At 47.6% G+C, this 24530-nt stretch overlaps 1 protein-coding gene across 1 annotated transcript in view; it reads left to right on the top strand.

Annotated features, from left to right (window-relative positions):
- The first annotated feature begins 2652 nt into the window (after positions 1-2652).
- The window catches only part of RBM47 (RNA binding motif protein 47), a 165578-nt gene continuing 143700 nt past the window's right edge, over positions 2653-24530 (top strand). Inside the window, exons 1-2 of the mRNA XM_088450560.1 lie at positions 2653-2745; positions 2945-3172. The gene's annotated coding sequence lies outside the window, so the exon portion shown is untranslated. The remainder of the gene's footprint in view (positions 2746-2944; positions 3173-24530) is intronic.

Raw genomic sequence — 24530 nt, 5'->3', positions numbered from 1 at the left:
GCCCTCCATTGTCAAGTGGTGACAACTACTGAAAAACCCAGAGAAATAACTGATAAAGTAGCAGAAATGTATCTAAGGCTGAGCCAGAAGAATTGTCAGGAACACTCCAAGGTCAGGGCAGGCAGCACAGGATCAGAGCCAAAGAACAAGCTGAAGTCAAACACCAGGAATCAGCAGAACTGATCAGGAGTACAGCTAAACTCAAATGAAATTGCAAGGCAGCTGTCTAATTACTTAGAGTGCCTGGCGCAGTCACATGGGATGCAGCCGCCATCAGGTGGGCTTGTACTGACCATGCCCTTCATGCCCCGGCATATTAGATAGGAAATCAGTTTGGCACATGTGTAGAACTGATTTCTCCCTGCTGGTCAGCCCTGGGCTATGATGTAGCAGTCAGTGACTGTCAACATTAAATGCCCATTTTGCCCTCCATAATTCAATGAGAACAACATTCTGGAGCATGAACCAATAACAACGTTATCTTCAAGTGCAAAGAGGGGGACTTAAGCTCTTTCAATTTCAGAAGTTGCAGGTGTGTGCAGTTTAGCTCCTGTGATATCAGTACATAGGTAGGGTATGAAATCCCGGCAGTCGGGATGCCTGCTGTCAAAATGCAGACAGCTGCATCCCAATGCTGGGGATCCCGACAGGGGTCAGGTAAGTATGTTAACTCTCCCCCTTCTCCCCCTAACCCTCCCTTCTTGCACCCTAATCTTAACCCTCCCCACCCAGTACCCTAACCCCGGTCTGTGGACTGGCGTTGGGATTTCGCCGCCTATGTTAAATCCCGGGTCGGGATTCCGACGCCGGGATTTCAACAGACGACGTCCTGGCCGTCTGTATTTTAACTGCATCCCCAGTACATATAACAGTTAAAAATTATTGACCTCTTACTTATCATTTCACTTGGCAAATGAACAGACTGCTTATTGGAATGTGTGTTTTCTGTAAGCTCATACTGTTTTGCTTTGTTTTTATTTTTATCCCTTTACACTTTATCCCTTTATTATGTCTATGTGGGCAAATATTATCATTCTGTGAAATAAACCGAGTAGTGACTGAGACCAGCATTAAGCTCAGTGATACCCTGTTACCAGAAAATTGTTCTGCAAGTATTTTTGTTTTAGGTGGCTTCTATTGTGCTCATCCGTTATGTCACCCAATAACCGACAGTATTTACTGTAAACTGTGTGTGTTTTCCTTAAGTACACCATGAGATTTGTGACTTCTTTAACCCCTGACAGATATCTGTATGCCTTTACTGTGCTGGTAAGGTAGGACTAGTGCAGAGCACAGAGCAGGGCAAGGTTAAAAAGAGGCTTGGCAGTGGCAAAACTGGTTTTGTCTACTGTTGTCTCTCTCTCTCTTTCTCTCTCTCTCTCTCTCTCTCTCTCTCTATTTCCTATTTTAATTAAAATGTTTGATACTTTAACACATGTATGCTCTGATGGGCATGGATTACAGTGGATAGGGGGGTAAATGTACTAAGCTTTGGAGAGAGAGAAAGCACCAACCAATCAGCTCCTAACTGTCATTTTACAGGCTGTGTTTGAAAAATGACAGGAGCTGATTGGTTGGTACTTTATCTCTTTCCACTTTATCTTTATCCAAAGCTTAATACATCTACCTCATGATGCTTCTCAAAGTGTACTCCATGTAACTGGCATATATGAGAGAAGTTGGCTTGTTGCCGATAGCAACCAATCAGATTATAGCTATTTATCTAGCCCAGTGGTTCCCAAAGTGGGTGCTGTGACACCCTGGGGTGCCTCAAGGCACTTGCAAGGGTGCCTCGGGTTGGTGGTCCAGTACCAAATAAAATGATTGTTCATCAGTGTGGTAGGCAAAACCAGTGCTAATGGCTGCCAATCAAAAAATATTTGGACAGAAAGAAGCACAGCCCTGCCAACCACTGAACCTAAGGGTGACATATAAGAACAGTTTACTTCATTCAATTTTCGCTGAATTTCTCAATAAGAAACTTTTGGCCAAGGGGTGCTGTGGAAAAAATTCTGATACTCCAGGGCGCCATGATTCGAAAAAGTTTGGGAACCACTGATCTAGCACATTCTATGAAATGATAGCTAACATCTGATTGGTTGCTATGGGTACCATCTCCTCTTGTCATCATTGGAAGGTTTGATAAATATCCCTCTGCAGTCCTGAATCCTGGCTGTGCAACCTGCATAAGCTTTACCTATTATTTACAGGCAAGGCTTTTGCAGTGAAGTGTCCTGTTCTTTCAGCTCAGATGAACAGATTGTGGGAGTTTGATCATTTCTGAGACTGGAGCCATGAAACAGGTGCCTGGAAGGAAAAGGAAAAACCGACAAAACAAACCTGTCTTTCGTATGAGGAGCTGAAACTCCCTTCTCACACATTTTCCAAAGTGGAAGTCCCTCTCTCAGCTATACTGTGTCAGTGGCTAAGGCAAACCCAACTGAATGCACCATGCAAAAGACCAGTTTTTCCATTGTAGTAAAGGTATCTGGAGAGGAATGCTGTACTGGCCCATGGCCAGTAAGAGCTCACAGAGCCGGATAAAATTTCAGTTTGTATGTGCGGGAAGTTGCTTGTGTTAGTTGGGAGTAAGATTCTGGTTTGGTGAGTTTAAGAGCAGGGTGTATACCAGCTAGAGACAGGCTTTCACTGTGAGTGAACAGAGTGAAACTGATAAGACAGCCCCAGTCAACCCTTTGTGCTATGCTGCGTATATAACTTTTTCCTTTATTTAACTAAAGCAGCGTGGGTATTTGTGTGCCTTGGGAGGGCTCACATACCTTTAATGTTTTGTGTCTAGTCAGGTCTTTTTTTTTTTTTTGCATTAAAAGTATGCTTCTGAGCCCCTATTTAATATATTGGAATGTGCAGCTTTTGGGCAGTGAGCATTTGAGATTAGTGGGGATCTGCTAATTGTGAGTTTCTCTGCTGTGCATTTTTACAGTGCTCAGGGGAACATAAGTGACAGAGGACGAAGACTGCAGCGCCAGTTAAGGCTGGAGAGTTCTGTTGCTACTAACGACAGGAGGTGCCCGGCGCTCCTCCTGAGAGTCTAAGAGAAAGTAGGAGATACAGTAGTTTTTGAGCCACATTGAAACATCTCCTGGCACCGAGTAGTTGTACAGAGCATTACAGGGAAACGGCTTGAGCTGGAGGAGACACCTACAACCAGGTAAGTTTTGCCCTTAAGTAAACCTAGTTATTACAAAGTATCAGTGACCATAATCAGTAACGTGCAAGATGGTATTGCTCTCTCGTCTCTAACTAGGTGGTTAAATAATACTGGAAGTTAAATATTTTCTTTTTGGTATTGCCTTGTTACTGTTCAAAATTAATTAAAATAGAATGTTTTAACTGCAAGGAGTCTAACTATTGATAGATGGAATTATTGTGATCCACCCCACACACACACACATATAGGGACACCAATAATTTGTACCACTAAACACTAAAATAGAGCTATATGCTTTGCACTCGTCAATAGCAACGTTCATTAATCTTTATGCTGAATTTAAATTCATTTAATCTTTATAAGAACTAGTCTAAATATCTTATATTTTGATATTATTTTCAGGAATGATGGTGTTATACCTGTTGCATATTTTCTAGTATAAGCGACCTGTCTCTTGAAAAGTCTATCCCAGAATTGTCCCTATTTTTAACAACTGATCGTCGATTAATTAAAACTTCTGTTGCTCTGTATGTAGTCTCAAATATGGATTATTTTGTATATATAAGGTTACATTGATTTAACAGGATAGCAAATCGCTGGCGGTATCACAACATTTATCGCAAAGCAGCTGGGCGACCGAACAGCAGCAGAAGATAACTTAGCTGAAGATTTCATCCCAGAATAAAATATAAACCCATTACACCAATCCTGGGCCGACTTGCTGCTGTCCAGTCCTCCGGCCGATTTGCAATAAATGTGCTAATGTGGGCTTTCCTACCCCTTTAATGTGTTGTTTTAAATGCTAAGAAGTTTTATAACCAACATAGGCAGTGGTCATATCATGTAGATAGATGGTCTCCAGAGTTCGTTGTTCTCCTGCATTGATTCACCTGTCAAGCAACAACTTGACATTCTACAACTATGTTCTCATATATTATGCATTATTCTCCATCCTCCACGCATCACATTCACTTGTCACATGGCTATGCTGCTAACGCTAGATATTTAGCATTTTGGCATCTGAAGCCTATTAAGTTCATTATTAAAAAAATTCACCAATTTAGCTGTTTTCATGGAGTTGGTAGGTGTACCCCTCTCATGCTGTGTGTAGTATTTACCATCTGTTTCTACAACTATCATTACATTACTCAGTGCACATATACACATGCTTCATATCCACTGTACACAAATACCATGAGAGCATTGCTTGTAACATTTGTACCTGAGGGTCTTATGCAAATGATGAGTGCAGATGGTCAGGTGTACGCTTGGAGCATACATTCCAATATGCAGGACAGACTGGTCCTCTAGAGCACCTGTAATATGGAAGAGAGTTGATCTGCTTGCTGTCGACTATAAAGTAGTTGTCATAAATTAGCAAAGATTATACACCTTAAGGAGGTCATCATTATAGATCTTTCCTCTTCACCATATGTTCTTATCTTGTTGCAGGTGTGACATTTTAGTTAAGTGTTAAATAACTAATACAGGGGCCTATTCATCAACATTAAAATAACGTTTTTAAGGACATTTTCCTTAATTACCATTATTTTAGTATTCATGAAGACACTTAACACAGGAGATATCACTGATATCTCCTGGTTAAGTCCCCCTGCTTTAATTTCCACACTCCCCATACATTAGTGTGGGGATATGGAAATTATGCTATTCATCAAATTCCGAAAATTATGTATTTTCAGAATTTGATGGTGTTACCATACGCCGCTGGGAGGTGGCGTATAGTAGGTAACACTTACCTGCTTCCAGCTGGGCAGGTCCCCCGGCGTCTCCCTCCATCACTCTGGACTCTCCTCTGGCTCCAGTGGCTGCTCCGACACTGTGTTCTCCCAAAAGAACACAATAAAGTTTTGCTAAAAAAAATTTTTTTGTCTAAACTGTACTATGTTCTGCCGGGAGAACACGTGTCAGCATAGCAGACGGAGCCTGAGGCGGCTGCGCAGGCAGGTAAGTCGGGGACGGGGGGGGGAGGTGAGCGGAAGGGGGTTCACACAAAATTACCGCAGCTGTAGGTAGTGCTGCACATGCGCTGATTTTACAGATGTAACAGCGTATGCACAGCACTGATTACAGCTGCGGTAAGGTAGAGTAGAGATGATAACTATCTATTTCCCGAAAAGCTGTCATTACAAAAATGACAGCTTTTCGACATAGATAGTTATGGAGAGGAGGAATGATGAATTCCTCCGGTAATTAGGTAGAACTCCATGCAAGTTTTAAACCTAATTACCTCCAGAGAAAGTTTAGGTGTGATGAATAGGCCCCCAGTATCAATCGCTTCTTCATTTCATACTCTCTAATATCTAAATATTGGGGAATGTATGTTTTCATGAGCAGTACTCTGTATTTTTCTGCATTTCAGTCCAATGAGGTATGTAATTCGGGGCCAGAATCAGAGATGTGCACTAATGCTGCAGCAGCTGTGAATTCGTACACAGAGGCAGTGCGAAAATGTGCAAAAGTCGCAGCCGCCGGGATATATATTGAGACACCCACCAGCAGCTTTGCAAATCCAAGAGACTGTGGGCCTGATTCAGAGTCCGGACGCTCTTTGAGAGCGCTCGCTCTGAATCAGGGCGTCCCTTCTTTTTTTTTAAAGATGGCCTCCTGGCCGCTCTCATAGCTGTGGGTGACCACCCACAGCTTATGCGAACGCCCAGGTGATGGTCACGATGGTCAAGACCATTGCGACCATCAGGCTTGCGGTAGGGTCTCGTGGTCGCAAGCCCCAGTGGACTTCCTGCTCTAATAGAGCAGGAAGTCCACCTACTGACATCACGAGTGATGTCAGTAGGGCCGCCCACAAACGGCAGGCGTTCCTGCAGGAACGCTTCCGTTTGCCCAGCCACCCCCCCTGCCCGCCTACAAAACGGGGCAAGCTGTCAATCACCATCGACAGCTGCCCCGCTTTGGTGCGAGACCCGTAGCGACGGAGCGCCCATCGCTGGCCGGGTCTCGCGCATGCCAGAGCCGGCTCCGGCGTGCGCATGCGCAGAGGGGGACCATCGACCCGCTTGCGAGTGCGCAGCGTTCTGAATCAGGCCCTGTGTACATAGATGCAACTCGGTGGCAGATCAGTCGATTATCGGACTTCTGAGTAACCTTTATGGTTATGCAGAATGGTTGCCAGAACTAAGACGCTGGAGACATTTTTACTGCGTACGGGATCGCAGTCGCAGGCAGAAATCTCGCCCAGAACACGGCCGCCACAAGCCTGCATTTGAATCGCCATACCCCCACCCTTTGCCGCCCACAAACGATCCCTGCCTGTCAATCACTTTACGAGTAAATCCTCACTGCAAGTAACATCGGTAATATAACTTGACGCATGTGCAATGTGACTTGGGCGCATGCGTAGACCACCGATAATCGCTCAAACGCCTAAACATCGGCGTTGCGCCCATCTCTGAATCAGTCCCTCAGTCCCATGTGGTATGTTTTCTTTACCTACTGAGTGACCTATTTATCAAATCAAAATGCAGCAGTATGCACCAGAGAACGGGTCGTTATTAGAACAGGGCTATTTATTACACCTTAATGCTGCATAAATAACTGATTTAATTAGTGGGGAACACCGCCATAACCATAAAAAAAAAATTACCCAATTTTTCAAGCCCCCGAAAAGATTAATGTAAATAAAATGCTTTTGTAGAACAATGTTTTCTATAGTAGGAGGTCAATGGGACCAGGTTTGGGTCCTATTCTGAGTCGCATGCAAAAGCAAATGCAGCAGTGTATATTGGCGCTCTCCAATCTGCGAGTGTATGCAGATGGCATGCAAACTCCTTCCCTTGTGCACATTTGTGCGGCCAATTGCGCAAGGACTGAGACGTACACTTTTAGTGTTGTTGAGTGTTCTAATACCATCCTTATACCGTACGTCACCATCGGTTGCACCATCGAAATATTGCATCAACCCTATGGCAGGTGCAGCGTCTAAGTCTGACCACAGCAATGCAGCCACTTGCATTGACACACCCGCAACACTCCAATAACATGCCCACTGAGAGAACCAATTTTACATGCGCTACTAGCCACCACCCAGCCACCGTCCCGGAAAGCCCATCGCTTTTCAGCCACCGTTCTGATACTTTCTGCCCTGATCACAACAGCACCTGTGTATGTACTCTCTGTGTGACATGTGCGTTATAGGAGTCTTTAAACATTTGTGTGCATGCGCAGTTGCAAATTATCAATCACTTTGTGAACATCGGCATTGCGCATGGATTGAATCACTTTTGGTCACTTTTCTGTGATTAATCTGGTGCAAGCAGACCATAGACTGTAAGGCTGGCTCACATGTACCGTGTTAAAGATATTGGGGTCTATTTACTAAGCCCTGGATGGATATAAAGTGAACGGAGATAAAGTACCAGCCAAACAGCTCCTAACTGACATTTTTCCAGCACAGCCTGTGACATGGCAGTTAGGAGCAGATTGGCTGGCTGATTATCTCCGCTCCCTTTATCTCCATCCAAGGCTTAGTAAATAGACCCCATTATGTTTACAGCTGGACAGAAATCAAGTAAAATATGGATGTCACATATGAATGTAATTGCTCCTGACCACTACTTCACATGCCCTCAAGTAGTAACACGGTGCATAATAGTGAACAGTTTTCTGGCAAGGAAGAGGCTTGGCATAAGGGCAAAGAATTTCAACTGTTAAATACACGTTAACATATAAACATTGAAAGAGATTAATAGTTCAAGATTGAAAATATTACTTAAAAACCAATTATACTTGTTAATGAAATGTACTGTGTTTTAAAAGGTAGAGATGTGCGCTGACCCCCGTGTTTTGGATATGGATTCATCTTCGTGTTTTAGTTTAGTTTGGTTTTGGTTCTGGATTTTTTTATATTTTTATTAAATTGATAAGACGTTTTTAAATACAGCTAAAATCATATAATTTTGGCAATCCAAAACCTGAACCGCTGAAAGATTAGAAGCACAACTCGGATTTATCCAGATCTCCTCCTGAGCCGAACTGCGACTCTGATCTGTCCGGATTCATGAAATTCGGGTGAATTCGGATTTCTGGAGAACCAAACTGCACAGCTCTATTTAAAACACCACAGTTAAAATTGAAGTTAGACTTCAATTAAAGCATATTGTTCAGATACATAGCTACACTTCCACTGGTTTTGTAGTGCCGAACTAGAGAGTCTATTTACTAAGACTTGGTTGGAGATAAAGTGAACGGAGATAAAGTACCAGCCAGTCAGCTCCTAACTGTCATTTTTCAAACACAGCCTGTAGCATGGCAGTTAGGAGCTGATTGACTGGTACTTTATCTCCATTTATATCCATCCTATGCTTAGTAAATAGACCCCCTAAATCCTGTAATAGCAATCGATAAGTAATTCTGAATGGAATCTGGATATATTTATGCAGGCTGGCAGATGAGACCTTTTCCATGTACCTGCTGACCACTATGGGCCAAATTCAATTCAGTGCGATGTTGAATAGCCAGGGGAGGGAGCTCCCGCAGTTATTCAATACAACGCGCTGTTTGCCTGGTCAGGAATTGGTTAAGTGAGAGAATGCTGGTTCTAGCGACTTAACCTGGGTGTTAAGGCGCGGTAACCGGCATTCTTTGACTAAAGTGCCGGGCGCGGCTGGCACTTTTGTCGGATTTCTCCTCGCATCCCCAGGGGGTGTGAGAAGAAATCCTTTAGCCAAACAGCGCGGTGTATTGAATAGCTGCGGGAGCTCCCTCTCGCGGGCTATTCAACATAGCACTGAATTGAATTCGGCCCTATGATTGTCCATGGGCGTTTTAACAAAAGAAGGGGCCTGTTAACAATTTGCGTCTTTCCACCTAACCCCCCCAGTAGAAATTAAGGTGATGCCACTTTACTGGTTATTCTAAAATATGGTGCTGAAAAAATCACTAGAACAATGTTCGTGAATTCAATGGGTGCAGGGTGTGCGGTGTGGGCTCAGGGACCCGTGTGCACTGCATACCCTAGAATTAGGGCTATATTTACTAAAGTGAGAGTTTTTGGAAGTGGAGATGTTGCCCATAGCAACCAATCAGATTCTACTTAACATTTAACTAGAAGATAATAGCTAGAATCTGATTGGGTGCTATGGGCAACATCTCCACTTCTAAAATCTCTAACTTTAGAATATACTCCTTAGTGTAGCTATGCCACTGTGACTAACCTAGTGATGTGACATCTAAGGACTCCCCTGACTGTTGCGGAAATGTCCTGCATTGGCCTCACACCATTCTGAACACCATGTGGAGGTAGCCCATAAATCACATAAAACATTCCCAGGCCGGAAGGCTGTCATTTACAGAGGGGCCTAGAGATGACAGAAGGGAGCCAGTGATGATTACACCACCAGGGGTGCACTGCCTTTAGTGGGCATCATAAATATCCTTTCAGAGGGGGGGCATGGTGACACGGTTACATCATCGTGGCCCCACCCCTGCTAGACAATGTCGCACTTTCCAGCACAATGACACGATTAAAAGTGAACTGCGTCACCGGCCACCTGTACCGCCCACTTCACTTGGGAAACTTGCCCACTAGTCCGGGCAGCCAGGAGTGCCACCTGATTTTTGAGAGCCTCCCAGCCATTCTGAGAGACCAGCTTATGTCTTACCCTTGTGCTGGCATTTTTCTCTCAGTCATTAAACCAGTTTAGTCATCCACTGGAGGCGTCTTTTACTGGTTTGATTCAATAACAGGGAGTTCTTCTGTTTCTCCTGGTAAGTGATCTAGCTTAGTTGTCTAGGAACTATTGTCAGGACCAATATAATAGAATCCTGCTTGTATTCCCACCAATGAATGCTAGGTTTGTGTCATCCTTGGAGTTCTATTTAAACAGGGAATGGTTTGAGTCAGAATTGAACGAATTTGCAGCTGAGTATTTGGTGCCTGTGCAGAGCTGAATGTACGCACGTTAGCAGATCATATAGTATGTTCGAACTGTGCATGCCCAGTAGATGAATGCATACTAGCACGACAATGCAGTTCCATACGCATTTTGTAACCGGGGGTGTGAAGGGAAATATATGTCCATTTTATTTCCAGCTCTGCATCAGCCACTTTGGGGTATACAGTATTTAATGTTGGGCTATATTGATCGTTTTAAAGTGGCAACAGAATGGTTTAGCATTTATATTTGTTGCCACTTTAAAACTCGGTAAAAGTGGCAATCGATCATTGGCGACTTAGCAAATATCCAACTAGTAATTTTACGTCTTTGAGGTTTACTGCTTCCCATGGGAACGCCTCCGTCTGGGCAGCCACGCCCCCGGCCCGCCCACCAAAGGGGGCGTGCTGTCACTCAACATCGACAGCACGCCCCTTTTGTAGTGAGACCTGGAGCGACGGCTTGCCCGTCGCTGTCCGGGTCTCACGCATGCGCACGACTGAGCCGCCTCCATCGTGCGCATGCGCACTGGGCCAACATCGAACCCACTTGCGATCGCTCAGCGCGAGCGGGTCTGAATCAAGCCCAAAGTCCCAGCGTTATTATCTCTCGTTTACACTTTTGCTTCCTCGGGGCCTGCTTCAGTAAGGATCGATATTGCTTACGCAGCTGCGAATTTGCACGGAACGGAGCTGCGATTGTATGCTAATGCCTGCCACAGCTTAGCCGGCAGAGAGACGTCCACTGCTGCTTTCTCTATCCGTACTACATTGCACTCCTGCGTATACATCGGTACCATCGGCCCGTCACGCAAAATTTATACCAGGTCTGACCAACCGCAGAAACTGCAAGTCTCCTCGCTCGCAGTGAGTACTCCAGCTGTGTATGCAATCGCAGTGGCTAATATATGCATGCCCATGCAATGGCGTTCCAACGCACATACACTCCTGCGTTTCTCTCGACAACTCCTTTGTCACCACCCCCAAAACGCTCCCAGCCTGTCACTCACTCTGCGATGGATTCCTCTGTGCGTGCGTAATCGCAGTGCATTCGCAGCGCACACGCGCAGCGCGGCTTATAGGTATGCGCAGTAGTGATCAATCGACCAATATGCGTCCGTGATTGCAATTTTGTTCGCTGCTGAATCATGCCCAGGTCCGTACAACTCTATGCATTTAGCATTCAGCAGATTTTATAGTGATGGTCAGTTCATTTTATGGCAGGCTGCTGTTAGGACTGGGGACACACACCTCAAGTTTGAAGTTTGCCAAATTTTCCAGCCAAATAGTTTTATTTTTTTTGGTAATACAACTATAACTTTCAGCTGTCTGTAAATGGCTTTTTCTTTATTTTGTAAGGTGAGAGTAGGAGCAGTGATTTAAGAATGTAACATCCTGCATGTACCAGGATGCAGTGCTGAGTGCAGGTGTCAGGGTTTCCTGACATAACCTGTATTACAAGGAAAACTGAAATCTAAGTTACAGATGAGACTTTCACAATTTAGCTTAAAGGTGAAGTACTTTGTGTATATAAGTAGAAATTATTTTATATTATTATTATACCAATGTTTTTTTTTTATTGATGCAAGATGCACTATGGGTCTGATCAGAGATGTACATTAATGCCGCCGCTGCTGCTGCGATGCTGCACGCAGCTGCTTTGCGAAAATATGCCAATCTCGCAGTCGCTGAGGAATGCATTTAGTCGCCCATCTGCGGCTTTGCAAATCCAAGAGCATCTGAGTACAAAGACGCGGCATCGGTCGCAGAGGCTGCAATAATTGGCCTCCTGCGTAACCCTCTGGTCACGCAGAATGGCCGCATGTAGTGAGACGCCGGAGCCATGTTTATTGTGTATGGGATCACAGACATAGGGCCAAATGTAATAGGGTGAGAGTTTAGAAAATGTGAGAGTTTAGCAGCAAACTCTCACATTGGTTGAGTTTTATCTTCAAAATGGGAAAACATCTCAATGAGATTTTAAATTGTGAGAGTTTTTTAAGTCTGAAAAAACATGCAAGTTCACTCTGTTACTTTGTTTTTGGACTCTATTACATTGGCAAAGTTTAAAAAGTGTCAGAAACTCTCACTTTTCTAAACTCTCACCCTATTACATTTGGCCCATAGGGTGTAACACGCTCCCGGAAGGGTTGCGACACACCTCCGTTCTTTGCTGTCACACCCCATTACCTCCCCCAAATGCTCCCTGCCTGGCTATCATACTGCGAGTAAAGAAGTTGCAGCGAGTGATTATGGTAATGTGCCATGCCGTATGCGCAGTGTGACTTAGATACATGCGCAGTTTACCGATAATCGCCCAACTGCAAAAATTATCGGCATAGTGTACAAGTCTGAATCAGGCCCTACATCAGTGTTGGCTAACCTTGACACTCCAGCTGTTGTGGAACTATATATCCCAGCATGCCCTGCCACAGTTTTAGCATGCAAAAAATAGCAAAACTGTAGCAGTGCATGCTGGGTTATGTAGTTCCATAACAGCTGGAGTGTCAAGGTTAGCCAACACTGCCCTACATCAACTAAAAATGTGCATACTCTGGAGGCAGCCATTGTGTTGCTGAACTAGTATTCATGAGAATCTAACCTGTCAATGAATTGTGTCCTCCTGTTTCATGCTTCAGTAATGTCACTAGGTGCTCATGAAGTGATAGATTGCATTCCAATGATTATCGCCATCAGCTTACAAAAAAGCAGCTTACAGTGTGTATAGACATCAGTAATACTTTAACAAACCTCTTAACATTGGGGTTCTACCAATTGAGACAATCTTCAAAAGGAGGCATGGCCCCGTAATGAAAGGTGCCTAGTACAGCTAGGCTGCCTCTTACCTCCTCCCTACAAAACATCTTTTTATTACTGCGCAGCACCAGTTCACCACTGTTCTGCTAAGCAGAGCCGGAGTGAAAGTGACATACCTTCTAACACTCCAGTCTACAGGGCAAAGGTAGTCCCTGGTGGGATGGCAGAGCGGATCCCTCAATGTGGGACTGTGCCATCTATTTTGGGGCAGTTGGGAGGCGCGCTATTATGTTCACACCATAACATATGGCTGCAATTTTGTGAGGCTGATAAAGCCTTTAGCAGCTCACCTACAGCCCAGGTGTAAGACAAGCAGGCATAGCTACAAAAAAAATATTATTCTTTTGTTTACATTTAAAGGCTAATGAGTAGTAGGCCTGGGAAAAAAACAATTACCCAAACTAAACGTACATGCTACAATTATGTTATACCTGATTTTGCAGCTAACTGTAGCAGTGAGAGTAAAAACATACCCAAACCTGATCAATATCTAAACATGATTGTTCAAATGTCTACTGGAAACTAGTAAAACTTGTCAGACAATGACCATAAAATGGACTATGCTAAATGTGCCCTTTATCATCCAGGCTTTGAGATACAGCATATTTCTACTTCAGGGTCCATAGGGGTCCACAGGGTGACCTTGGGGTATAGCTGGATCCTGGATCCTCGGGCACCACGGAGTTAAAGCTTTTAGCTGCTCCCAGGATGCACTTGGGTCCAACCTCCCCTATACCCCGCCCCCGAGCCACAGGCACCTCAGTTTTAGATGGTGCCCGGCCGGAGTCGGGTCACCCTGCGGGGGGGGCTGCAGGAGCAGCCCCCTAAAGCTTTTTATTCAACTAGGTTAAATTTATTTTTACACTAGTTTTGTTCTCCAGAGCGGCAGCGCTGGGCTGTCTGTACAGACGCCCACGCTGCCGCTCCTTCTCCCTGCTGGCGCCGCGACGCCAGCACTGAACTGGGGATCGCGGCGGGGGAAGCCAGAGTCTGTACTAGCCGGACTCTGGTTTCCCCCGGGACTGCTGCCGGAAGACGCCGGGGAGATCAGGTAAGCCGCGCACCGCTGATTAGCGGCGGTGCGCGGGTTCCTTTTAAATGCAGTCCCATGCCCCCGGTCTAGGGGACAGACCGGGGGCGCTAGCGGTGGCGGCGGGCTCCCCCTCCAGCGGAGGCATACCCCGCCAGACCACTAGACCACCAGGGTTAATATCGCGGCAAGCGGGATGCCGGCAACCCGGGGGTTAATATGCTAGCCAGGGGAGGAAGCCTTCCCTGTCAGCGGCTCCTCCCCTCAGCTCAGCGCGCCTTTCAGCTCGGAGTCTGGCGTCGCTGAGCTGCAGCTACTCGGCCACTCCTCCTCTGAGGTCTCCAGCGGCCATTTTCTCTGTGGCAGCGTGGATACTCTCAGGGAGCACGCGGACCGGTCCCCCTGTGTACCTCTCCCCCGACAAGGACAGTGTACACAGCGCTATAGCCCTCCCAGACACTGAATCTGGGAGGTTGATTGTAGTGGAAAGGTGCAGTGAGTATATCTTCCTGCATGGTATGTGACTTTTGCTAGTGCTGCCTGTCTGTGTCTTTTTTCTACTTACTGTCAGCCTGTACCTATCCCTTTCCTTCTCCTACAAGCCCTACAGGTGTGCGGGGGAAGGGTGTTTCTACTGACCTCACCTATATAGATCACGTATTTGTGAGGTCCGTCACATACAGTTGTGTGCTACACGGTGCCATATTGTGGGCTGTTGTTCAGCACACTGGTGAGTGCGCACGTTTTCTTCCTAAGTCATGTCTGAGGAGGAGATTGAGCACTCCGGGGCTCCGGTATTGTTCTCCTGCAGGCGCTGTTCTGCAGGAGTGGATAGGGAGGATTTGTCACAGGACGGCCTGTGCGGACGGTGCCAGGCGGTCCCTGGTACGTCTAAACCTCCCATTTCGCAGGAGCCACCATGGGCGATGTTTTCCCAGGTGCTGGTGTCCATCGCGGACCGTCTGTCGGTCCCGACTGCCGCCCCTACTAGGGCGTTGCCCCAGCCTGCCATCCCCCATTCCCCGGGTGTCCCACAATTATTGCAGACTCCCCCGGGGTCTCAGCCTGTTGGTCCCTATGCGGGGTTGCCAATGTATATTCAGTCCACCCCTGTGGCACAGCCGGCTGTGGTGCCGTTTCAGGCTCCTGTGACAGCTCCTCCACCCTGGGTGGATGCGCTTTCCCACACTGTCCAAGATTTGGCGGCAGCATCTTCGGCTTTTCAGTCGATGTTGCGCAGTGACGTGCCCTCCAGGGCATCTAAACGCTCAGTCATGGCACAGGCTGCGCATCTTTCGGATTCTGAGGGGTTCTCGGATGATGGTGAGGTACAGGATGACTCAGCCTCAGATGCCTCAGTCCAGGAGGTAGACACTAAGTCTTCCATCAATGTGCGGGCTCTGGTTAAGGCGGTGCGGGCTATTCTTCTGATTGAGGATGAGGCACCCGCTCCCAAGTCAAGGTATCCTAGTTTTAAAAAGGCTAAGGTTACTTCTACAGCGTTCCCCTTGTCTGATCAGTTGACTGATCACATGGCGGTGGCCTGGCAGACGCCCAGTAAGCGTTTCCTGCCACAGAAACGCTTGGCGTCCAATTATCCATTCCCGGAAGCGCATTGTAAGAAATGGGAAACTCCGCCTGCAGTCGATTCCCATGTAACACGCCTCATCAGGAGTGCTACTTTGCCATTGCCGTCTATATCCTCGCTGAAGGATCCTACGGACAGGAAGGTGGAGACTTGTCTAAAGTCTATTTATTCTCTCTCAGGGGCTGTAGCCCGGCCGTCCATGGCCATCTCCTGGGTGGCCAAGGCCATTGAGGGGTGGGCCAACGCCTTGGAGGACACGTTTACGGATGAATCTCCGGACGTCCAGAGGGCGTTGTTAGGACAGATGAGAGATGCCGCCTCCTACATTGGAGAAGCATCTTTGGATGCTAGCCTGTTGACCTCTAGGGTTTCGTCGGCAGCAGTGTCTGCTCGTAGATCCTTGTGGTTGCGGTCTTGGAGAGCAGACGCGGATTCAAAGAAAGGCTTGGAGGCCTTACCTTTTAATGGGGAATTACTATTTGGTCCGGACCTGGACAAAATAGTAGATACCCTGGCAAAATCCAAGTCAGCCTTCCTCCCTTCAGCTACTACACCTGCTAAGGTCCGGAGCTCGGCGTTTCGTTCCTTTCGGGTTCAGGGCAAGGCAAAGGGTCAGTCCTTCCCGAGGCAGTCCGCACCCAAGACCGCCTCAAAGCCAAAGAAGCAAGCCTGGAGTGCTATGCGCCCTTTTTCCAAGCCAGAAGATAAGCCTTCTGCGTGATGGGACGGGCCTCCCTCTGGGGGACCCCAGAGTGGGAGGCCGACTTCTTCAATTCGCCCAGTGCTGGCACAATACCACCACGGATGCCTGGGTGCGAGAAGTGGTCTCCCAGGGGTACGCCCTGTCTTTTCGGCACAGGCCGCCTTGCCAGTTTTTTTGCACAAGTCCTTCTCAGGACAAAACCAAGGCCTTGCAGGTTCAGGAAGCCATAGAGGCCTTGCTGACGGCGGGGGTCATTATACCCGTACCACAGTCTCAACGTGGGATGGGGTATTACTCTACGCTGTTTCTGGTGCAGAAACCCAATGGCTCTCATCGCCCCATCCTCAATTTGAAGTCCCTGAACAGGTTTCTCAGGGTTCCCAAATTCAGGATGGAAACTTTGCGTTCCATCATACTGGCGATGGAACCGGGGGATTATATGGTCTCCCTGGATATCCAGGACGCCTACCTCCATGTGCCTATAGCAACATCGCACCAACGGTTTCTGCGGTTTGCTATTCTCCACAACCACTACCAATTCAGGGCTCTACCCTTTGGTCTCTCCACGGCACCAAGGGTATTTACCAAGGTGATGGCGGTCATGGCGGCTCACCTTCGGAGCCAGGGGATACGGTTGCTACCGTATCTAGACGACCTCCTCTTGCTGGCAAGCTCCCCGGAGGTACTGATCCAGCATCTCCACCTGACGGTCGCTTGTCTACAGGCGCACGGCTGGTTGATCAACTGGAAGAAATCCTCCCTCATTCCATCACAACGGATGGTTCATTTGGGGGCCCTGCTGGACTCTCGTCAGCAACGGATTTTTCTGACTCCAGAGAAGGTCTCCTCCTTACAGCTGCGGATTCACAGTTGTCTGAGCAGTGGCAGAGTGTCGGTGCACTCAGCGATGAGAGTTTTGGGGTCCATGGTGTCGGCATTCGACATGGTGGAGTTTGCCCAGTTCCATTCCAGGCCCCTGCAGGGGCTGATTCTTTCAGAATGGAACGGATTGCCACACAGGATCCGCTCTCAGATGCTGGTGTTGTCCTCGGAGGTGCGTCTGTCCCTAGCCTGGTGGCTGCAGACAGCGCATCTCCTGGAGGGGCGCCCCTTTTGGATCCCGGAATGGGTTCTGCTCACGACAGATGCCAGTCTCCGGGGTTGGGGGGCGGTGACAGGCTCCTTGTCACTTCAGGGTCGTTGGTCGGCGAAGGAAGCGATTCTTCCCATCAACATCCTGGAACTGCGGGCAGTATACAGAGCCCTGCAGTCGTCCGGCACCGCTCTTCACGGAAGGGCCGTTCAGGTGCAGTCAGACAACGCCACCACGGTGGCGTACATCAATCACCAGGGAGGGACTCGCAGTCGAGCTGCGATGTCGGAGGTGTCCCGCGTCCTGGCTTGGGCGGAGCGCTATCTTCCAGCTCTCTCGGCAGTTTTCATCCCAGGAGTCCTCAATTGGGAGGCAGACTTCCTCAGCCGTTACGATGTGCATCCCGGGGAATGGTCGCTTCATCCAGAGGTATTCCAACTACTCGTGGACAAGTGGGGGCTGCCAGAACTGGACCTGATGGCGTCCCGTTACAATCACAAGCTGCCTGTGTACGGGTCAAGGACAAGGGACGCAGGCGCAAGTCTGATAGACGCGCTGTCGGTGAAATGGCTGTTTCAACTGGCTTACTTGTTCCCTCCGATATCTCTGCTGCCTCGGGTCCTGCGCAAGTTCAAACAGGACGGAGGCACACTGATCCTGGTGGCCCCAGCGTGGCCCAGAAGGCCGTGGTACTCCGATCTGCGGAGCCTGTCCATCGACGCTCCGTACCTCCTACCTCAACGGCGGGACCTGTTGTCTCAGGGGCCCTGTCTTCACCCGGATCTGGGTCGACTATCTTTGACGGCGTGGCTCTTGAGACAGCCGTCCTGAGGTCTCGGGGCTTTTCTAGCTCCGTTATTACCACCATGCTGAGGGCGCGCAAGCCTGCTTCCGCGAGGATCTATCACAGAGTGTGGCACACTTACTTTCAGTGGTGCGAGGCCAGAAACTATGATCCCCAGGTGTTCCGAGTTTCGCGTATTCTGGCTTTCCTTCAGTCCGGTTTGGATTTAGGATTACGTCTTTCTTCACTGAAGGTACACGTGTCTGGTCTGTCGGTGTGGTTCCAGCGCAGGATCGCTGCTATGCCGGACGTACACACCTTTTTCCAGGGTGTTTTGAGAATCCAGCCTCCCTTTGTGCCACCTGTGGCCCCGTGGGATTTGGCGGTGGTTCTTAGGGCCTTACAGGGTCCTCCTTTTGAGCCCTTGGAGTCAGTGGAGCTCAAGTGGCTAACTTTTAAAACTGTTTTCCTCTTGGCAATTGCTTCTGCCAGGAGGGTTTCAGATTTGGGGGCGCTTTCTTGTCGTCCCCCTTTTCTGATTTTTCATCAGGACAGAGCGGTGCTTCGCACTCGTCCTGATTTCCTGCCTAAGGTGGTTTCCAGGTTCCACATTAATCAGGAAATTGTTGTACCAGCCTTTCAGTCACCTGATCTTTCGGCTGGGGAGACTTCCTTAGACGTTGTCCGGGCACTCCAGGTTTATGTGGACCGGACTAGTTCTGTGAGGAAGTCGGATTCTTTGTTTATCCTCTTTGGTTTTCACAAGAGGGGTTGGCCTGCCAACAAACAGACTCTAGCCCGTTGGCTTCGTTCTGTTATTATTGAGGCTTATATGCAGGAGGGTTTACCTGTTCCAGCCTCTGTTAAGGCTCATTCCACTCGGTCCGTGGGCCCTTCTTGGGCTGCTAGCCGTGGCGCCTCTGCTGTTCAGCTCTGTAAGGCGGCCACCTGGTCTTCCATTCAGACCTTTTTGAGGTTCTATGCGTTTGACACCTTTGCCTCTCAGGATGCATCCTTTGGGCGCCGGGTTCTCCTATCAGCACAGGAGCGTCCCCGCCCTTAGTTGGACTGCTTTGGGACATCCCCAAGGTCACCCTGTGGACCCCTATGGACCCTGAAGTAGAAAACAAGAGATATGGTAAGAACTTACCTTTGTTATCTCTGTTTCTACGAAGTCCATAGGGTCCACAGGGCACCCGCCCTGACGCACCTGGCTTCATATGGGCTCTGTGACTGGTCACCGGTTTTCCGTCTCCCATTTCTGTGAGTATGGTTCTTGTGTGTTCCAGTCTTCCTTCTCTCTGTTTCGTCTCCTCCTCCGGCCTGGGCTGCTTACCAACTGAGGTGCCTGTGGCTCGGGGGCGGGGTATAGGGGAGGTTGGACCCAAGTGCATCCTGGGAGCAGCTAAAAGCTTTAACTCCGTGGTGCCCGAGGATCCAGGATCCAGCTATACCCCAAGGTCACCCTGTGGACCCTATGGACTTCGTAGAAACAGAGATAACAAAGGTAAGTTCTTACCATATCTCTTGTTTTTTGTGATATAACTTGTGGATATTTTTGTAGACTGCAGGTAAAAATTGGCATGTGCTTGATGTTAAAATGGACAACACATCAGTTAAATCCTTGCTTTGGAGAATGCTTTTGGTTGGCACTTGCTGTGGGCAGCACTTGGATGCTTGTTTAATGACTGTCTTTGCATGTCCTAACGGCCCACAATCCACTAAAGATGGGGTACAGTGCTTTACAGTGTAAATATTTTGTAGGGAAATGGAACAATCAGCATGCACTTGGGCCTTGGGGGCTGGGCCATCAGCGGGCAGGCGTGGCAGGTACTTTGCCCAGTTATTCAGCATCTCTATGACTGGGTTACAGATGCAGTGGGGTATGTGACCCATCTACACTTCTCAAGATGGCATAGGGCACAATACACTGGAAATATTTTTTTGTTACTGGGAAATTTAGGACTGACAGACTCAAACCAGGTATCAGCTTGTTTTATTACAGTCAGTGACAGTAATGCCAAGAGCGTCAGAGTGCCGTCCTGCCCCCAGTAAGTGGCTTATGGTTTTATTATTATACTGCCCATTGACAAATAAGGGCTTATATCTTAATAGTTTTATAAAAATAATAGAATTGAGGGGCAGCGATCCATTTTGTGCCTAGGGTCGGCCTGACTCCACTACCCCCGTGCCGTGTTTATTACATGCAGCATAGGAGGGAATCAAAATCATTGAATTGTGGGCCTGATTCACTACGGTTCGCTATTCTGATTATACGCACGCAACACAGTTGCTAATATCAGCGGTGATATCTAAATGTTTGCATTTTCATTGCGATCACAGCCTGTCATAAGGACGCCCACTTCCCCTTACTCACATCCGTATACTTGGTCAACATAGAGAAACAGTCGGTAACATCAGACAATTAATGAAGCCCAGACCTTACTCAGGAATTGCTTACTTCAGCGCACGCTATGATGCCTAAGGCGGCATCTGGTATCGCAGTGGCTAATTTATGCACGCCCATGTAAATCCACTGGCACACCTGCGTTTGCCCGACCACCCCCTGTCACCACCCACAAACGGCACTTCCTGTCAATCACTGTGCCATGGGTCTGCGTATCCTCTGCGTTCGCTGTCCCGATCACAGTGGCTATTTCGCGCAAGCGCACTGCGATGCATATGCATGTGCAGTGCGCAACAATCGACGGATTGCATGTGTATAAGCAACTGCGTTCCTTGCTGAATCAGGCCCTGTATCCCCGGATAGGTCACCCGTACCTCCCCAGGCCAGCATCACCACAGCACAAGGGTATCGCTCAGCTGCCCTGATCATTTCTTGCTATCCGATGACGATGATGATGATTGTTTTTTTTATTGCTACAATAAGCGACCATAAAGCATCAGTCTTGTTGGTCCATTTGATAAATAGGCCTCATCGGTTTTTTTAGAGCCAGCCTTGCAGCAGAGATAGTAAGATATATCCTGGAACTGAATGTATCTGGCAAGTTTATAGTATATCAGGCTGTGAGATATTTAAATAGAAATACTTCCCTATGCAAATCAGTATTTAATTTGGGCATTTCCCAACAATAAGATTTTCCTCCTTTTATTTTGCAAATACACATAGTTTATACCCTTCTAGGTTTGTCCTATTAGGGAACTGGTAAGTTTTATAAATATTTCAGAACCTATAAAGAGAAATTCATGGACAGCGGCTGCTGGTATCACGCAGAGCCTGGTATTGGAAGGAAAAAATAGACTGCTCTGTGGAAACATCACAGATAAGGTCTTGCTGTGGATTTTGTCCAAGTATAAAGGAAAAAAATGTTAGTGTAAAATAAGTACAGCTCATGTTTTCTCTTCCTACTTCGTGCTAAGACGCTATAGTGTAGTGATGTATGGAAAATGTGGGGTTTGCACTGTAAGATGTGTAACACATTAGTGCGGTTTTCATTATCACCAACATTAAGGCATACTATCCCTCTCGGGATGTAGCGCGTTTAAGCATATATTCACTGAATTTAGTTATAAATAATATAATTTAGTTACAGTAATAAATATTAAAGTACATAAAAGAAAAATAGGCAGTAAAACTATTTTTCACTATATAGCATGGATGGCCCCCACTGATGTTTTGCGACTATTGATGGTCTATGGTTGATGACAAATGTTTTTTTTTGTCATTGATGGTGCAGCATCAATGCCACACCATCAATGGTAGTAAACATCGGCGGCGGAGGTCCTATGGCTGAGGACTGCACATGCGCCATCGATGGCTAACCATCGGTGGTGTTATACCTATGTTTTAAAACCATAGACCTTCGATGCCGATCACTACTATACAGAAAAGTAAGATGTGAACTATGCAGTTGATCAATATAGGAAAATACAAGACATCTCTAGGGAGAAATCATTAGAAATTGGAACTTTCCAACAGAATTAGAAACTGTTGGCAAATGTTCAATTTTGTCTATTGATTCAGAATTGTACATTAGGTTTGAATGTTTGTGTGATAGTTTATTTGCTTACATGTATTAGTGCATGTAATGTCTCTTTCTCTTTCATCCACTAGGGGACACTGGAGGTGCTTACGCTGGGGTATAGAGGCGTGGATAGCTGGAGCTGGCACTTTAAACTTTAGAAGTGTGAAGCTCCTCCCCCTCTATGCCCCACCAGCCCTTAGTTTAGAAAATGTGCCGTCGGAGCTGGTCACAATCTGCTGTGCTCCAGCAGGTCACCTAATTTATTTCTTTTATTTTACACTATTATTTATTGTTTGTTTTATTATTTTAAAACATCTTTTACATTATTTTTCAAGTACCCTTCGCCACCTCTATGAAGGTGGGGTCCGGGTTACTGGCACCCTGTTAACCTCCTGGGTTACAGGAAGGAGTGTGCAGTGCTTCACCAAAAGCATCTGACAGCTCCTTACTGCCGCACACACACACAGCACAGAATGCCTCCAGGAAGCAGGGAGGAGAAGTGCTGATCAGAAGAGCCGTCCAGAGGGGAGCGCAGTGAGTACAGGTCACTTGCACTTTCCCCGACTCCTGCCCCACCGCCAGCGCTGGCTTCAGAGAGCGCTATAAGCGCTACTCAATGATTATGCTTCTCCCCTCTCCCCGCTGATGAGCGCAGCTAGCGGCTCCTTCTCAGCGGGGCTAGCGCAGGGGGGAGGTGATAACTGCAGCGTGGTGGCCATTTTACAGTCCCTCGGACTTGAGGAGAAAGGGGGCGGAGCCTAATAGCGCGGGCTCCCTGGTCTAAATAACGCGGCAGTGGCTGTTACAGCAGCGTGGGGGGCTGCGTTTAACCTGTTGTTTGCCTGCATCTCTCCACTACAGGTAGTGTGCAGGCACAGGCCGAAGGCTGATTCTCCTGTCTACATCCCTAGCAAGAGGCTGTGAGTAACACTGGGGTGTCAGTGCAGGGAATCTAATCTGTGGGAGGGGGTACCTCTTCCTCTGTGTCCCAACCAGCCTTCTGTTTTATTTCAAATCACTGCTGTGTCTATTGTGTCTGGGTGACTGTTGTTTATCCATGTCGAACAAAACAAAAGCGGCTCAAAAGATGTTTGTCTGTTCTAAATGTAACCACAAACTATCTAAGCCGCATGCCACTGGGTCCACGTTATGTGATGCTTGTATAACAATTGATCCACCGATGGCTATTCCTGACTCAGTTGCTCCGCCATGGGCCGCTGACATGGTAGGAGTTATGTCAGACTTAACGTCAGAGTTCGCTGAGGCACGTAAGTCTCAACCTTCCTGGGTGGCGGGGCTAACTAAGTCTCTAGACACCTTGGTACAGGCTATGGGCACTGCGGCATCCGCACCCTCCACTTCCTACCAGAGACCGAAGCGTACTCTGACGACTGTTCTCCAGTCAGAGGAGTCGGAGGAAGAATTCCTTACTATGGAGCATACCGAAGAAGGGGAATTGGAGGTTGCATTGGAGACAACGCTAAGATCTATTTATACAGCAGCGGGTGCTCAACTCAGGCCCACACTTGTTACCACTTGGGTTAACAAGGCTGTGGTTTCCTGGGCCGATCAATTGATTACAGGATTGGACTCAGGTAATTCCAGAGCAGAGTTAGGTCTACTAGCAGAACACATCCGTGAATCTGCAGTTTACATGGGAGAAGCTTCAAAGGATATCAGTCAGATTAGTGCTCGCATATCTGCTTCGGCGATTTCGGCCCGCAGAGCCCTCTGGCTACGCGCTTGGCAAGCGGACGCAGAATCCAAGAGTGCGGTGTAAAGTCTACCATTCACTGGCGACATGCTGTTCGGGCCGGAATTAGACAAATGGATATCCCAAGCCACAGGGGGTAAGTCTTCCTTCCTCCCGTCAGCTGCACCGGCTCCCAGAAGAATTTACACGGGACCTTCGTTTAATTCCTTTCGGCCGCCAAATTCCTTTCGTGGTAGGACCAGAGGTGCGCCCACGCAACCAAGAGGTGGCAGAGGTAGAGGTCGTCCACACACGGTTGCTCGTAGACCAGAGCCTAAACCAGCTGAGAAACAAGTGGCATGACGGTCTTCCGTCCCACCTGGGACCATTGCAGTGGGAGGCCACCTGCAAAGATTTCAACAAGTTTGGAGCCAGACTTCTACAGAACCATGGATCCGAAGACTAATTACCCTGGGGTACCGAATAGATTTCGAGACTTCCCCTCCACCTCGGTTCTTCACTACAAGTCTGCCAATACAGGCAGAAAGAGCCAAGGTTCTACAGGAGGCTATTCAGTCTCTAGTAGTATCTTCTGTGATAGTTCCAGTTCCGGAACTTCAACGAGGTATGGGGTTTTACTCAAACCTGTTTGTAGTACCCAAGCCGGATAGCTCGGTCAGGCCCATCTTAAACCTAAAGTCTTTGAACCGGTATCTGAAGATGTATTGTTTCAAGATGGAGTCTCTAAAGTCAGTAA

The sequence above is a fragment of the Taudactylus pleione genome, unplaced genomic scaffold (genome assembly GCF_031769625.1).
Source record: "Taudactylus pleione unplaced genomic scaffold, aTauple2 ptg000519l, whole genome shotgun sequence".
Taxonomy (NCBI): Eukaryota; Metazoa; Chordata; class Amphibia; order Anura; family Myobatrachidae; genus Taudactylus; species Taudactylus pleione.
Note: the sequence above shows the minus strand (reverse complement) of the source record. Positions and strands in the feature narration are given on the sequence as shown.